Source organism: Canis aureus, chromosome 7 (assembly GCF_053574225.1).
Source record: "Canis aureus isolate CA01 chromosome 7, VMU_Caureus_v.1.0, whole genome shotgun sequence".
Lineage (NCBI taxonomy): Eukaryota > Metazoa > Chordata > Mammalia > Carnivora > Canidae > Canis > Canis aureus.
The window spans coordinates 63,210,942-63,225,656 of record NC_135617.1 but is presented as its reverse complement, the minus strand read 5'-3'; the positions used below and the strand labels follow the sequence as shown (position 1 = coordinate 63,225,656).

General features: G+C 47.5%; 1 long non-coding RNA gene across 2 annotated transcripts in view; it reads left to right on the top strand.

Moving 5' to 3' along the window:
* The window catches only part of LOC144317556 (uncharacterized), a 35,652-nt gene that overhangs the window by 1,025 nt on the left and 19,912 nt on the right, over nucleotides 1–14,715 (top strand). The window lies entirely within an intron of this gene.

The window sequence follows — 14,715 nt, the reverse complement described above, 5'->3', positions numbered from 1 at the left end:
GGAGGGGGAGATGAGCATGGCCAGAGTTTGCTCCCTTGCTTACCTGTGGTTTTGCACACCACAGGTAGGGGCTTCCCGGGAGGGAGTTTAGGATTGGAAGGAGGAACTATACCCCAGGCTCAAGTCTCTGACTTGCCCCAAGAGAACGGGGCAGAGGGCTAGGTTACCTCTCTACCCTACAGTCACCCATGAGAAAACCAAAATCTAGTGGCAGGGATAGGACCCAGCTGCACCAGAGCGAGATGGAGCTACTCTTGGAGACCCCTAAAGCATTAGGATGGTGTGGAGGAGGGGCCAGTGCGCCCAGGGATTCTGGACAGATGCCCCAATCCCTGCTCCAAAGTGAACCCAATGCCTCATCAGAAAGTTTTTTGCAGTTCGGAGAAGGGAATGGACATTTCATGAAGAGCCAGGATTTGGATAATTTCATGTCTTTTTTTTAATGCATATGCATGGAATTTATTTAAATGAATGGTTCCTTTCTTGCACTTTGGGTAATTCTGAGGACAAGTGTTTTTTTTTTGTTTGTTTTTTGTTTTTTTTTTTTCAAATTATGTCTGCCTCACCTATCCGCTAAGCATGGGACTAGGAGTCAGGTTCTTGGATGCTCACGATGGCTTTGTATTAACAAGCCATATAACAGTCCCTTCCCCTCAGAGGAGTTCCCTTCATATACAGCTGCCCAGCTCTAGGAACCCCTGAGTGACCTCAGCAGTTGGAGCAGGGTGGGGACCCAGATGTACCTTGGGAGGCCAAGAGAAAGTCAGTCTGCAGTCACCATTCACAGTGGAAAACCCCCAGAATATAATCTGCATCTCAATAATGGAAAGGTGAATGATGGTGGATTTTTCTGATTACTTGAGCAAACCCAGAAGGGCTGGATAGGGGTACTGTTGGGCCAACTACCTGGCCGCTTTTACTGATTGCTGACCACAGAGGAGAGCCAGGGCTTCCCAAAAAGGTAGGGTGGGGGTAGGGCTGAAGGAACAAAGAGAAGAGAAAGCTGGTACACAAGCCATTCTAATGATGGGCATTGGGATTCTTCTACTTCTCACAGTTTTGCTCTTCTAAATAACCCTGTAATGGACATCTTTGTGTCTGACTCTCCACCCACATTCTTGTTGTGTCTCTGCTTGCACTAGATTCCTGGAAGTAGAATTACTGGGCCAAAGGGCATGAATATATTTCAGGCTCTTGGTACATACTACTTTGTTTCAGTTTGAGAGTCCAGAGAGCTCGCAGCAGGTGCTTAAGGATATTCTCATGCGCTCTTTCTCTATGTCTCTGTGTGGCAGAGGGTGACTGTGCCTTGGGCCTCATGCTGCGTAGCAGAGCCACACTGTGCCCTTGGATATAGCTCCAATAGCCCAAACTGTATTTAGCCCAAGCTCCCCCTGACCTGCAGCCATGATTCATCTTCCCCTGCTCTGCTGGGCACTTGTGACCAGCCTCACCTTATTATCTGCAGCCCCTGGCTTTCTGGCTGGACTCTAGGCACCAACACCACACCACCACCACCACCACCACCAGCACCCTTCTGGGCACATGGCTGGTTTCCCATACCCCGCTGCTGGGTAGGATCACAGCACCTGACCAGAAGAATTCTCAGGAGGGGCTGGAGCAGGGAGGCCTCCAGCATGAGGAAGAGAAGGCCACATTGGCCTAGGCCTTCCTAACCAATAGAAGGGCCCCCATGCAAAGAACCATGGGGAGCCTCTCTTCTCTCTACCCACCAAGCATGAAAAAGAGAGAAGAAACCCGTGTAAGTAGCAGTGAGGGATTCAGATTAGATGGCAGGACAGAGCCAGGTACCTGAGCCTATGAAGTCACAGGGTAGGGACCGTGGAGCCTGCTCCATGAAAGAGGTACAATCTGTAATCCCAAGAATATACTAGACACTTCTCAGAGTCTCCCATGGCACATCGTGGCCTAAAGAGTGACTTTGTGGGCTAGGGGAATAAGATAGATACTGGCGCACAGACTCATAAAGACATGAGATCCCCCTCCACTATAGTCTATCACCCTAAGGGGCTGGAAGCAGGGAACCACTCCTAAATTCTCAGCACCCCATTCACTCTGCTTCCCCTAGGACCAACAGCCAGCCTGACCCCAGCTTATCCCACAGGCCTGTGGAACTTGGGCAAATGCATCATCATAGCTGAGGCCCAACCCCTACCAGGAGTGTACTTTCTGGAGTCAAAGACCAGTATCTTAATCCTGCAGTACCCTCTACCCCTCCTCCCTTCCCAAGTGCTAGAGTAAGAAGCAGCCCAAATAAATCCCTATTAGTATGCATATGTATTCCCAAATTCCTTAACAGCATGACTAACACCACCTACAGCCATTAGCTCGAGTATGTTTTCTAAATCCAGTTTACTTTTCATCAGCAAGCCCTCTGTTTACTCCCATGGGCTCCCTTCACAGCCTCACCCTCTTGCCTCAACACCAGGTCTGGGGTTGGGTGTCTGAGGCATCCACAGGTCAGAGGGTCCTGGGAGATCATATTCAATCAACAGAGATGTCTCCCTGAGTATCCCTATGCACCACCTAGCCCTCCGCTAAATATTGTAGGGAGAAGGGAGGGAAGGAGAAGGCAGTCTCTTCCCAGAGAGAAAGGACACAAACCAACTCTGGCACTGTGCCTTGCAGTCTATAAAGAGCATTCCCAAATGCTACCTCACTTGTTCCTCACAACAATTGCATGAAATAGATCATCATCCCCATTTTACCAACAAAGACACTAAGTCCTATATGGGGAACATGATGGCTCCAAGAGTTTGAAGCTCTGAATGGATGGCCTGGGATTGCAGACCACATCACCTGACTCCACATCCCAGACCCCTTCCTTTGTACAGAGGGGCCTCTCTGAGACTGAGAGAATGCCATTCTGAATGCATTTCATTCAGGCAATCCCTGAATGCCATTCTGGGACAAATTTTCTGGTTCAGTCTGAGGTTCAGTAGGCACCTGGCAAAGGGAAGGCCAAGGTAACCAGGGCCAGCTAGGTGGGGATTTTCAGTCGGGGAGAACCACCCTGGCAAATGCAGAGTCAAGAGGCCTTGGGCTTGTGGGATAGTGTGGGAGAAAGAGCACCAGAAGGGAAGGGAGAGGATCTGGATTCTGGTTCCTTAGTGTGACCTTGCGCAGCTTTTCCTTTCTCTGGGACTCAGCTTCTCCATCTCTAAAATGGGAGAATCAGGGCTAAATGATCTCTAGGAACTGATGAAGAACAAGAAAGAAAATAGTCAACCAGAGTTGGAATCGAGCTGCTTTGACTCAATGGGCAGTGGATAGTGGACCAATGCCATTGAGTTCCCTGGCTTTTGCCTCCTGTAAGGAATCCCCAAACCCTAAGGGTAGTATTGAAGCAGAAACTCTGTGGGCTGTGGCAAGTGTCCGATGGGACCTGGGAAGGATCAGAGCTCTTCACTCCACCCAGGCACTTGCCCCAGCACACCGCCACCACCCCCCACCCCCGCCAGTGCTTCATGGGACCATCTTGCACCCCCAGCCCCACCTCTTCTCTTCCCATCAGGCATATAACAGCAGGCTTCCCAGGCAACACGTATGGCACACTGTGTGCCAGCCACTCCTCTTTGCCTGAATAATGGTTTTTTTAATTTAATTCTCACAAAACCCTATGAGGCATGTAGTGTTATTCCCATTTTACAGATAGGGAAACCATGGCACAGAGAGGCTGTATAACTTGCTAGGTCAGAGTTGGCAGGTGGCAGAGCCAGCATCCTAACCCTGGCACTCAAACTCCAGACCTTGTACTAGAAGTGATTGGTTGTAAAATAAAAATGTGTTTAAGGGGATCCCTGGGTGGCGCAGCGGTTTGGCGCCCACCTTTGGCCCAGGGCGCGATCCTGGAGACCCGGGATTGAATCCCACATCGGGCTCCCGGTGCATGGAGCCTGCTTCTCCCTCGGCCTATGTCTCTGCCTCTCTCTCTCTCTCTCTCTCTCCCTGTGTGTGACTATCATAAATAAATAAAAATTTAAAAAAAAATTTTAAAAAATGTGTTTAAGGAGAATCAAGGTAAGGAAAAATCACCATCCCAAGCTCCCAAATGGACAGAGTAGACTTCCTGCTTTCACACCACTTCTTAGTATCTCTAACTGCTTTCTTTTATGTATTGTTTGGAGTATATAGTCATAAGTATGTGGTTTGTTTTATAATCCAGTCAACTGTGGAAGCATAGCTATTGTCATTTATGTTCCTGACTTAGCATCCTTCACCCAAGAGATTTATCGCAGCAGGAATTGACTGACTACAAAATTCTTTCCGTCCCTTCATCAAGCCCTTGGCTTTTCTTTCAAAGGGATTTGGAGAGTGGAGCAGAAACTGACCCATTCCTGGTCCCGAGCAGGACAACAATTCAACCTCCTCTGATAAAACTGCCTTTGTAGGTTTCATGTGAAAACTACAGAGAAGGATTAAGGGAAAGAACAGCTGTGGCCCCTTTCTACACTCTGACAGAGCTGACCAGCTGTGTCTTCAAATGCTTATCCTATAAGAGAATAGGGTAAAAATGAAAAGTTTGGGGAAATTCTCTATTTCCAGGATACAGCGATCACTTGCAAGCAAGGAAATCAGACAAGACTTGGAGGAGGCATTGACGTTTGAATGACACTTGAAGGTTGGTTGGCATTTTAAGGAGATGAGAAACAAGAGGTCCAGGTAGGGGTAAGAGTATGGATGAAGGCAGGGAGGCAGAGCAGTAAAGTGAGTGTGGGTTTTCTGGTGTAACCAAAGCAAAAGCAGAAGTCACGGTGGTAAAAAATGCGGGCTCTTGCATATAGACCCTTGATTTAAATTCAAATCCCCTGCCTGTAGGGAAAATGCCTTTAGGCTAGTTGCCGAGCCTCTCTGTGGTTCCATTTCTCCAATGGTAAAGTGAGATTAAAACAGTGACAATGTCACAAGCTGGAAGAGAGGCCTGAATGATATACACAACTGTAGAATATTAGAGTGGCACATACTAGTGTTTAAGAAGTGTTAGTTGTTGTTATTACTGTTATTATTTTATAAAAGCAAAGCAGGAGAAAGAGCAGACTTGGCTATGAAGATAATGGATCTGGGTTCCTCTATGTAAACAACTGTAGTGTTTTGAACAGATCCATGTAAGGGCTTGGTAGTTGAACTGATGGGGGAAGGGCCTGAACAACAGAAAAGCATTTATAAATGTATTGAAATAGTCCAGGAAGGGAGAAAGGGGGTCAGATCGAAGGCTATCTTAATGACAATAAAAGACGGTGGATGTAGAATGGACCAGACCCCAGAGGGGACAAGATTGTGGAGTTCTGAGGGGAAGGAGGATCGTGGTCAAAGCCATCTTCATGTTATGAAGACTACTCAACTGGAAGAGTGGTTGGTATCCTCGAGAGATATTGGGAAGATGGGAGAAAGTGAGAGATAGGGAATGATGAGTTCCACACTGGGTGTTTGGAGTTTGGAAGTGTGGGGACCCTTGGATATAATGCAATAAATGGGTTTGGAAGATATAGAGTTCTGTAGAATGGAGTTGGAAGGTCATGGGGGTGGAGCAAATCCCTAGAGGAGAAAGTGTAGAGTGAGAAGGAGTGGGGGTTAGGAACTTACACTTACTCAGCTTTATTCCACATGTGGTCCTACACTACCCATTTTATACGTATTACCCATAATCCTCTCTGCAAAGCAGAAATCTGATAGCCCCATGTTATGCAGAAATTGCTGTGGCTCTACTAGATTAAGTAGCTGTCCAAGGTCACTCTGTTAGAGAAGTCAGGCAAGGAAATAGAGAAGCAGCCTGCAGAGGGGTAGAAGAACAGACCCCTATCATGGGAATCAAGGAAGGGGAGGGGCTAAGAGCTTTGCTTCTCAATGCCCCCATGTGAAGCTCACATAGGAAATGGTATTTATATGGCACATGGAGGGTAAACAGAGAGGCTGTTCTTCATGGGGCGGGGGGGGGATGATTTCCCCTCAGAAACCGGCCCTCTGCCTCCACATTGCTGTTCCCAGTACTGAAGTAATCAATATCCCAGCACAGCATGAAGCATGGTAATATTGAAAATATCTAACAACTAGTACACACGGGTATCAACCAATAGGAGCAGAAGCCCCCTGCCACACCAGATATAGTTCTGCCTCATTGTTACATAATGACGAGGTCTGTCTCAGGGTCCTAGACCAGGGGCTTTGGCAGTCAGGTGGGGGTAAGGGGACTCCGGCAGTGGTTCAGAAATATTTCCATATTTTAATCACCCACATGGCTGAATGGTGCATCTCTGGCCTGCCTGTGACCAATATCCAGCACACCCATATGCTGTGACACACCGACTAGGACCACTGGCTCAGAATTTGGTTACATGGTATATCTGACCTGGCAAAGGGTTAGATGTATGAGGATGGTAACTAGTAAAGTCAAGAGCTTAGATTTGGCGATTCAGAGGTCATTGGTGGCCTTTAAGAGAGCAATTTCTGCAGTGTTATGGGTATGGAAACCAGATTGCTAGTGGTTGGGACTGAGTGGGAGGTGAGGAAGTAGAGGCGGTGAGCATATAATACTTTTTCGAGAAGTTTAGCTGTGAAAGGAGGGTGGAAGGTGGGATGGAAGCTCAGGAGAAATGAGAATGGAGGAAAGACTTTCTTGGGGGTGGGAAACACTTGGGTGTAAGCCAGAGTGAAGCAGCCGGTGTAGAGAGAAAGCAAGAAGAGATTGTCCTGGGGGAAGGGAAGGGCAGGAAAGGTTCAGGCATGAACCTTAGAAAGAGAAAGAGGTCCTTCTTCTGCAGAGACCAGAGGAAATAAACAAAGGAAAAGGAGACGATTTTGAGGTGGAGGGAAGTGATATGTGGTCTGGATCTTGTAAGTTGCATGGTACAGAGAGAGGAAGTGGGATTTGAAGGGAGAGGGAGGTTGGAGCAGCCCCTTGGGGATGAAACTGGCAGTCTGCCAGACGATGAATATAGGTATTTCAGGCAGAAGTGAAGCCCATTGCTTTTATTTTGCTATGGTGGGAAGCTCAAGGAGGGCATGGGACTTTGTCCTGCACTTTAACAACCTGGAAACAGCAGAAAGAACCAGCATGTATGTGCTCTAGGAAGGGAGTGGGGATGTATCGACTATGTAGTAAACTTGGAGTCCTTGTGAAAGATGGATTGTGGGGTCCTGGATAAGCAGGCTAGTAAGGATAGGATTGGGAGTGGGGTGGGCTTGCTTTGAAGGGGAACTGGGGTTTAACAGACTTGGAGTGACAGGTGGAAGGATAAACATCTGTGGCCAGAGCAAAGGAGAATACAGACTTTAAAGTTTTTACGATTGTGCTGGATGTTGCCTGTTGGCAAGAGACCCAAACCTGCTCTTTCCTACTCCCCCCTGTACCACAGGGGTCTAGACACACAAAACTCATTCCCAAGACTCCCTTGCTAGCCGGATTCCACATAGGGTCTACTGATGGGAAGCACTCAAGTGAGCTTAGAAGGCATGAAGAAGGTGGAAGCTATTTCTGCTTCTGGTGGCAGCACTGGCAGGGATGTGGGCTCAGGGATTCTTCCCAGTGTTAGTGGTGGTTCTGCCATGTCACCACCATGTCAGAGAATGCAGGACCCTGGGATCTGAAATGTGATATTTCCCCCCTACGTACTCTTTCAGCTGTAGGGGCAGTAATGGCTTCTTGAAGCTGTCAAACTCTTTCTTTTTTTTTGTTTTTTTAAAATCCAACCAACACCTTGAATACACGTGCCTTGTATTAAATTCCCCTCTATTCGAAATACCTAGGGTGATTTCTGTTTTCCAGGTGATACAGTTTTACCTGCTGGAAAGCCCAGGATGTCATGTGTTGTATGAATGGCTGAAGTTAAGAGATGAAGGAGATAAAGGCCTTGGGAGGGAGAGTACTGAGGTCAAATAACTGAGATACCAGGGAAGTAAAGGCTAAGCATAAGAATCTGTAATTGAGGCTAGAGAGGAACTCTCACACCTTCCTCCAGGCTCTGGATTCTATTGGAATATCTGAAGATTCCTCCAACATACCTTCCCAGCTTTCACTGAACCAGAGAACACGCTCCTTCCACCCAGCTCCCCAAGTTACTTTCTTCCTCTGTACTCCTATGGGATCCACCAATGGATCAAACTGTGATATGTTTGTCATCCACTCTCCCTTGCAAACTAGGTTACCTTCTAGTTTCCCCACCTACCCAAATCACCAGGAATGTATTTTGTCTGCACAGTTTTGGGAATTTTGTTCCTTCTTAAGATTTTCTTAATCTGGAGCCCATGGGTGATTCTAAGGGGGACTATGACCCACCTGAAATTGTGTAGCCAATTTCACATGTATATGTGTATGGTCTTTTTCCCCTTGAGAGAGAGAGAGACTATTACATCTATCACACTTTCAAAGGTATCCTTGTTCTCTTCACCTTGAGTGTGGTTCTAGGGAAAGGGAAAGAACGGTCACTGATGAGTCTTAGGAAATTCCTTGGCTCAAAGTCTGAACATTTTCTGTGACCTTGAAAAAAGACACTTTCACTCTCTGGGTCTCAGTTTTTCATCTGTAAAATGAAAACATAATTTCTGCCTTTCAGGATTATTGTAAGGATTAGACACAGTAGAAAAGCCAGTACAGCACCTGGCGTGGTTGACTTTTCACACAAGGTAGCTATTGGTATTGTTCAGGTTCCTCCAGAAACAGACCTTTAGATAGTGGTTTGAGTACAAGTATTTGATCTGGGAGGTGACCCAGAAAATGTCAGTAGAGGAGTCAGAAGTGAAGAAAGGGAAATAACCCCAAAAGGACGCATCATCAAGCAAGTATTTTCAATTGGAGCTCATTCCCCTCGGAATCTGTGGGTTACAGTATGAAACACACTCTGAATTGCCCCCTCCAGGGGTGAGGAAGTGGAGTGTTTAGCCATCTACTTGCCATCCATCATTGGCTGAGGGCTTTTAGGGACATTAACTCTCCAGCACAACTGACTCCCTTGGCCAGGAAAAAACCCTCAGACATAGTCTCAGGTGTTCATAGTAGCAACTTAGTTGTGTAAAGGTTGAATGTCCAAGAGATAAGAGCAGGGCAACGACCGTGACTGGCACAGTGAGTAATAAGAAGCCTTCCCCTATCCCCACTATCAGCATTGACAGATTCCACACTCCCTGTCTCATTAGCCCTTAGCTTGTCCTCTTTGCTCTGTGTTGGACTAGCATTACAGTGTCCTGTGCACACACACCTGTCTCCAAGAGGACTGGGAGCTTTTTGAAGGCAGGGATTGTGTCTTCTGCTAATTCCCTGATAACCGGATTCGGCATAGTGGCTGATACAAAATGAAAATATCTAGTACATGTTTATAATGAATTAACAGCTCTTGGAATGGCAGTTTGGAGGTTTCTGATGACCCCACTCTGCCAAAAGGGTGGCACCATTAGGCACTCCACACACAAGGTAGGAGATTTATGGCCCCTCCTGTTCTTCTGGCAGGTGCCTTTATCACAGCGTGTATGGTTCCTGAATCATTTGCCAAGGGATTCATGTCTCAATATTATAATCTCCAAAGCGATGATATTAGAAATTCAATTTTAAAAAGGAACTGTTTAGGGTGTCAGCACGTTATGATAATTATCTGAGAGGATTTTTCCCCCCTGCTTGTTCTTGAACTGCACTGGTAAGCTCTTTTTCACCTCAATACAATGAATCCGGAGAATATGGACTATTTATGTGTATGTCCCCCACCCCCACCCTCATTCTCATCTCCCATCCCCATATTGCCAACACATGGGGAGCGGTACTCTGTTCCCCGGAGCACACGACTGAATAAGCCTGATTGCTTTCCTGTATTTCTTTATAAAACTTTAAATATTCATCGCGCCATCAAATTAAATGGGATTCTTTGGCTGTCATTCTTTTCAACACACTGAGTTCTTTTCTCAGGTACTTGTCCTACCACCATTTGAAGCCTCTGGGGACTCGGCATTTATCTAACATTATCCCCTATAAGCTGGGCTCCCAATCAAGTGAGAAGGATGCTAATGAAAATAGAAGGGTGGGGCTTGTTGCTGAGGCCAGGAAATCAGTTGAGGGAGAGGTAAGGGAGGGGGTTGGAGGAGAGCAAAAAAAATAAAAAATAAAAAAATAAAAAAGTCCAGCTGGTTTCTCCTAGCCCAAAGGAGGAGGTTTGCGGATGAAAGGCCAGCCAGAAGGAGACACAATGGAGTGGGTCAAAGGTGAAATGGAAACCACCCGACAGGTCCATTTCAGCCTTCCTTCTTCCCTCTTCACCAAGTTTAAGGGCAGAGTTCAGGATTTCAATATTCCTGGTCCAGACACAGAGAGCTGGGTAGATGACATTTTGAAGGCCCTTCCAGCCCCTCAAGTCATTAAATTTCTTTGTCCGACAGCGACAGAAGCTTAACAAGAAAGGGCCGACGGGACTCTCCAGGAAAAAAACGGGGCGGGGGAGGGGGGCACGTGAATATGCAGACCCGGCTGAATATTATGTACAGCACTGCGTTGCATTTCAGTGCAATACATGATATTTTGATCTACTTCCTCTGCTTGCGCGCTCCCTTACCAGGGGAATCGGCTAGCCAGCCGCGAGCTAATGTGCCAGGGCCCGGGTCGCCGTGTCCACGCTGCAGTCCTTTAGAACCGGCCTGAATTCGGGGACCGCGCGGCGGCGAGAGGCCCGGGCGCTGCGGCTGCGGCTGCGGGAGGCGGGAGGCGGGAGGCGGGAGGTGCAGGCGCGCGGCCGGGTGCAGGGGCGGGGCGGGGCGGGGGCGCTGCGGAAGGCGCTGCGGGCGGGCACTGCTGCAGTCCGCACTGCGGGCCGCCGTCCGCCCTGCCCGGCGCGGGGTTGGCCGCCGCCGGGGGCCGCCGCGCTTCGGGAGCACGCGGTGCTGGACAACGCACGGAGCGCTCTGGCCAGGGGCGCCCGCTCTTAGGACCTCCCCGAGCAGTCACAGCACCTAGACCCCCTAGACCACGACGATTGCTGGGGGGGGATGGGGGAAATCTGGGCGACCTCTCCGCAGCAGGAAGAAGCACCAGGTCGCAGCGGGGAGTTGGGTGAGGCCAGTCTCCTCACTGGGCCTCGACTTTTTTCATGTGTAACGTGTGGATTTGTTCTGGCTGCTGCCAAAGGACCCTCAGGATACTACTCCCCTAGCAATCAATTGCTTATCAGTGCAATAGAGGCCTGTTAGAGCAGCAGTTCTCAGACCTGGCTGACCATCAGTATCACCTGTGGAAGGGACAAACTGCATATTCTCAGGCCCAACTGTGGAGTTCTGATTCAGGGGCAGCACTAGGAAAGTGTGTATTTTGTTTTGTTTGTTTTTTTCAAAGTGTGTATTTTGTATGTATCCTGGTTGACTCTCCCAAATGAGTCAGAGGAGTTTGAGAAATATTGTATTAGAGCACCTCTCTGATTTTTTTTTATTTTGCCCTGCCCTCACATCTGTGCAACACACACACACACCAGCATCCCTGTGCACAAATGACTTATTTATACCCTAAACTTTCAAAGCACTCATTATGTTCCAGGGAGACCTTAGTTTTCTCCAAGATAAACAATCTATAAGAAAAGGCAGTTGCTCTCAGAGAGGCCTTACTCTCAGAGACAGGCAGACAGCTAACTGTAATACAGAGTGATAAGGGCCCCAGCAAGGGTGTGAGGCTGAGTGCCATGGAAGCACAGATGTGTAGGCTCATGCTGTGTGCTCATACAGTGGGGCAGATGGCTGCCACCCTTGGGCAGGGTGTCACTCTCGTGGACCTGCTGCACGCGGGTTTTTCATGCACAGTTACCTCGGTATCATGGACAGCTCTCCATCTGTGCGTTATATAGCATGCCGCCAAGTGGAGCGATAATTGCTCTGCTCATTCATCACGGAATCCCCGGGGACCACTAACTTGCCGAAAGAGCTCCCTCCACCTAGTCTTCTGCACCACAATGGTTCTCTTTGTATTCTCTTCTCCTCTTTGCCTTCCTCTTTCTCCAATTTCTTCCTCTCTCTCTCCCTAGCCACCTGTCTCCACTTTAGTAGCCACCACCACCCACCTCATCAGAGAGTCTCCTTTCCCCCAACTCCATTTCTTGTCTCTAGCTGCCAGATGCCATCTAGGCTGAGGGTGGTTTGTAGTTGCAGCAAGTGAGGGAACTCCTTGAAGAGATGGAGTTGGATTGTTTATCACAACACATGGTGAGGGTGGGATGACATTTGACCTCAGCACAATGACACTTGGGCTAGCTTGGTGCTAAGGTAGTAGAATCGGCAAAGCAGGCCTCAGTTAACAATAGAAGTCTCTAGCAGCAACCGCAACCAAACTGGTTCAGCATTGATCACAGTTCCCTCTTGCCCAGAGGTCTACACACAAGTCTCCTTCACCCCTTGGCAAGTACTAAACCTTTCCATCCTCTACCCGTTTGTCTTGCTTTTTCTCCTCTGTCCATTCACCAGCTGGTATCCTGTTACTGCCTTTTTTTTTTTTTTTTTTTTTTTTTTTTATCTGTCCTCATTGACCTGATGCTTTGGACAACCATTTTCAGTTGTGTACTCTACGGACATATCTATTTCTGAAAACTCAAACACTTCCTTTTATCTACTAGGTCACTCTGATAGACACCCTCTTCTAGGTCCTTCCATTCAAGCTACCAATTTCTCATGGTCCATACAAGTCCCTGCATGCAATAAGAAGGCACAAGAATCCCTTATCCCTACTCTGACAATTTTTTAGTCAAAGTGATTTTGTTACTCCTCTGCATGACCCTGATTCCCGACTGATCAATTTTCACCAATAATGGCCATACTTTTTATGACACATCTTCTGCTTTTATTAAGTAAGGTCTGGAATGAATATTTCTGTGGCAGTTCTAAGGAAAGTCTCTGATGTGAGCCCTACACACTACCATTAGAGTTCCTCCAGTTACTCCACAGATCATGACTCGTATTTGACTTCCTTCCTGAGACTATCCTGGAAATTACTTCCCAACTTTGGTGATTCCCTCTCTCTGAGTCTAAGCTCTGTTTCCCTTATCAGCTTATCTGGTTTTATGTCTGATGCTCCAAAGCAGAAGTCTTATCTAGATCAAGAGTATATCTTTCACAGAACTTAGTGTACTTCCTTTGCTACAAACTCCCATTGTTGTGTCCCACCATCACATTGGTTGCTTCCTTGGATATAGAACCTGGTTCAGGGAGTGTCTGGGTGGGTCAGTGGTTGAGCATCTGCCTTTGGCTCAGGTCATGATCCCAGGGTCCTGGGATAGAACCCCGTATCACATCAGGCTTCCTGCAGGGAGCCTGCTTCTCTCTCTGCCTATGTCTCTGCCTCTTTCTGTGTGTCTCTCGTGAATAAATAAATACAATCTTTAAAGAAAAAAAAAAAAAGGAACATGGTTCAGTTCAGATCCAGTTCCTGTTCCCGAGTCTGCTTCCTATGCTGTAACATGGACCACTGGACATTCTACTGGAAAAATTAAATGTGTGCCCATCAGTTCCCTCAGTCCCAACCCAACTCAGACCTTCTTTTCCCCACTTGCTCATTACAGTGAATTATAACGACAACTCTTCAAGGTAAGTATTAGCATTCGTTCTTTGGAGGTGTAAGTTGAAGCTCATGGAGGCTGACTAATTCTCCCCTAGTAACTAGTAGCCTTGAGACTATAACATGGGCTATCAGCCTTCTTAGCATAGGAAAGATTCTCAGAATATGTGAGCTTTTAGCTTTAGAGAAAGGGAGGGTCAGATATTCAAAGCAAAAAAGAACTGTTCTCCTAATAGTCCTTTCAAGATGGATGGTTCTTCTCACTCTTGGTTTGGTCAAAGGAAGTCATAGAATTTTAAGGATATTAAATATGCATGGCAAATGCTGTCAGTGTCCTGCTTATATCCCCTTAGCACTCACTGGTTCTGTGCCTGCTGAGAGTCTCTTATTGCAAGCACCTGCATCTCCCTGCCTGAGGGCTTTCTCTATCCGTGAGATCATGCTTCCCTCTTCTCTAACCCCAGAAAAAGCTGTAAATGATAGGGATTTAGCACCCTGAGAGAAGTCCCCAATGAATGACAAGTGGGGATTTGGTGATTAATTACCTTGTCACCCCTAGCGAGGGACAACTCTGGAGCACATGTCCTACACCATCTCCCAAAAGTTCCCATTGAAATTGAGCCCCTGTTGTCCACAGTGGCAAACTGCTCATTTACAGACTTTGTTGGCTTTTTCCCCATCTCACTTCCTGATTCTGCTACTGGTGCTTCCTGGGCTCATGTCCCAAATAAACTGCTTGCACTTGAATCCTAGACTCAGTGTCTGCTTTTGGGGAAAGCCAGACTAAGACAATCTGCTTCGAATCTTAGAGGACATCTGTCTCAACCATCTCATGACTAAATTAAGTCCCAGAAAGGGAGGTGACCTGTACAGGGTCACACCTGGCAGAGCTGGGCTGGAGCCACAGATGTCTCCAACTCTTAATCCAGCTTCCATTCCATCCTGGGATCCCTCCTGCGACCCTGGCAGCTATTCCTGGAATGTACCACCAGGAACTGGTGGAACTGGTTGGGGAGTGGAGTAAGGAGGGCAAGGGGCAAGTGAGTGAGTGCAAAAAAACCACATAAATCTCCTTATGATTCACCCCTATACTTTGTCAACAATTTCACATCATTCTGCATATCTGGGCAGTTATAGGCAATTGGGATCTACAGCACCAACCCAGGTTAGTGACACAGCTCTCCTGAGAC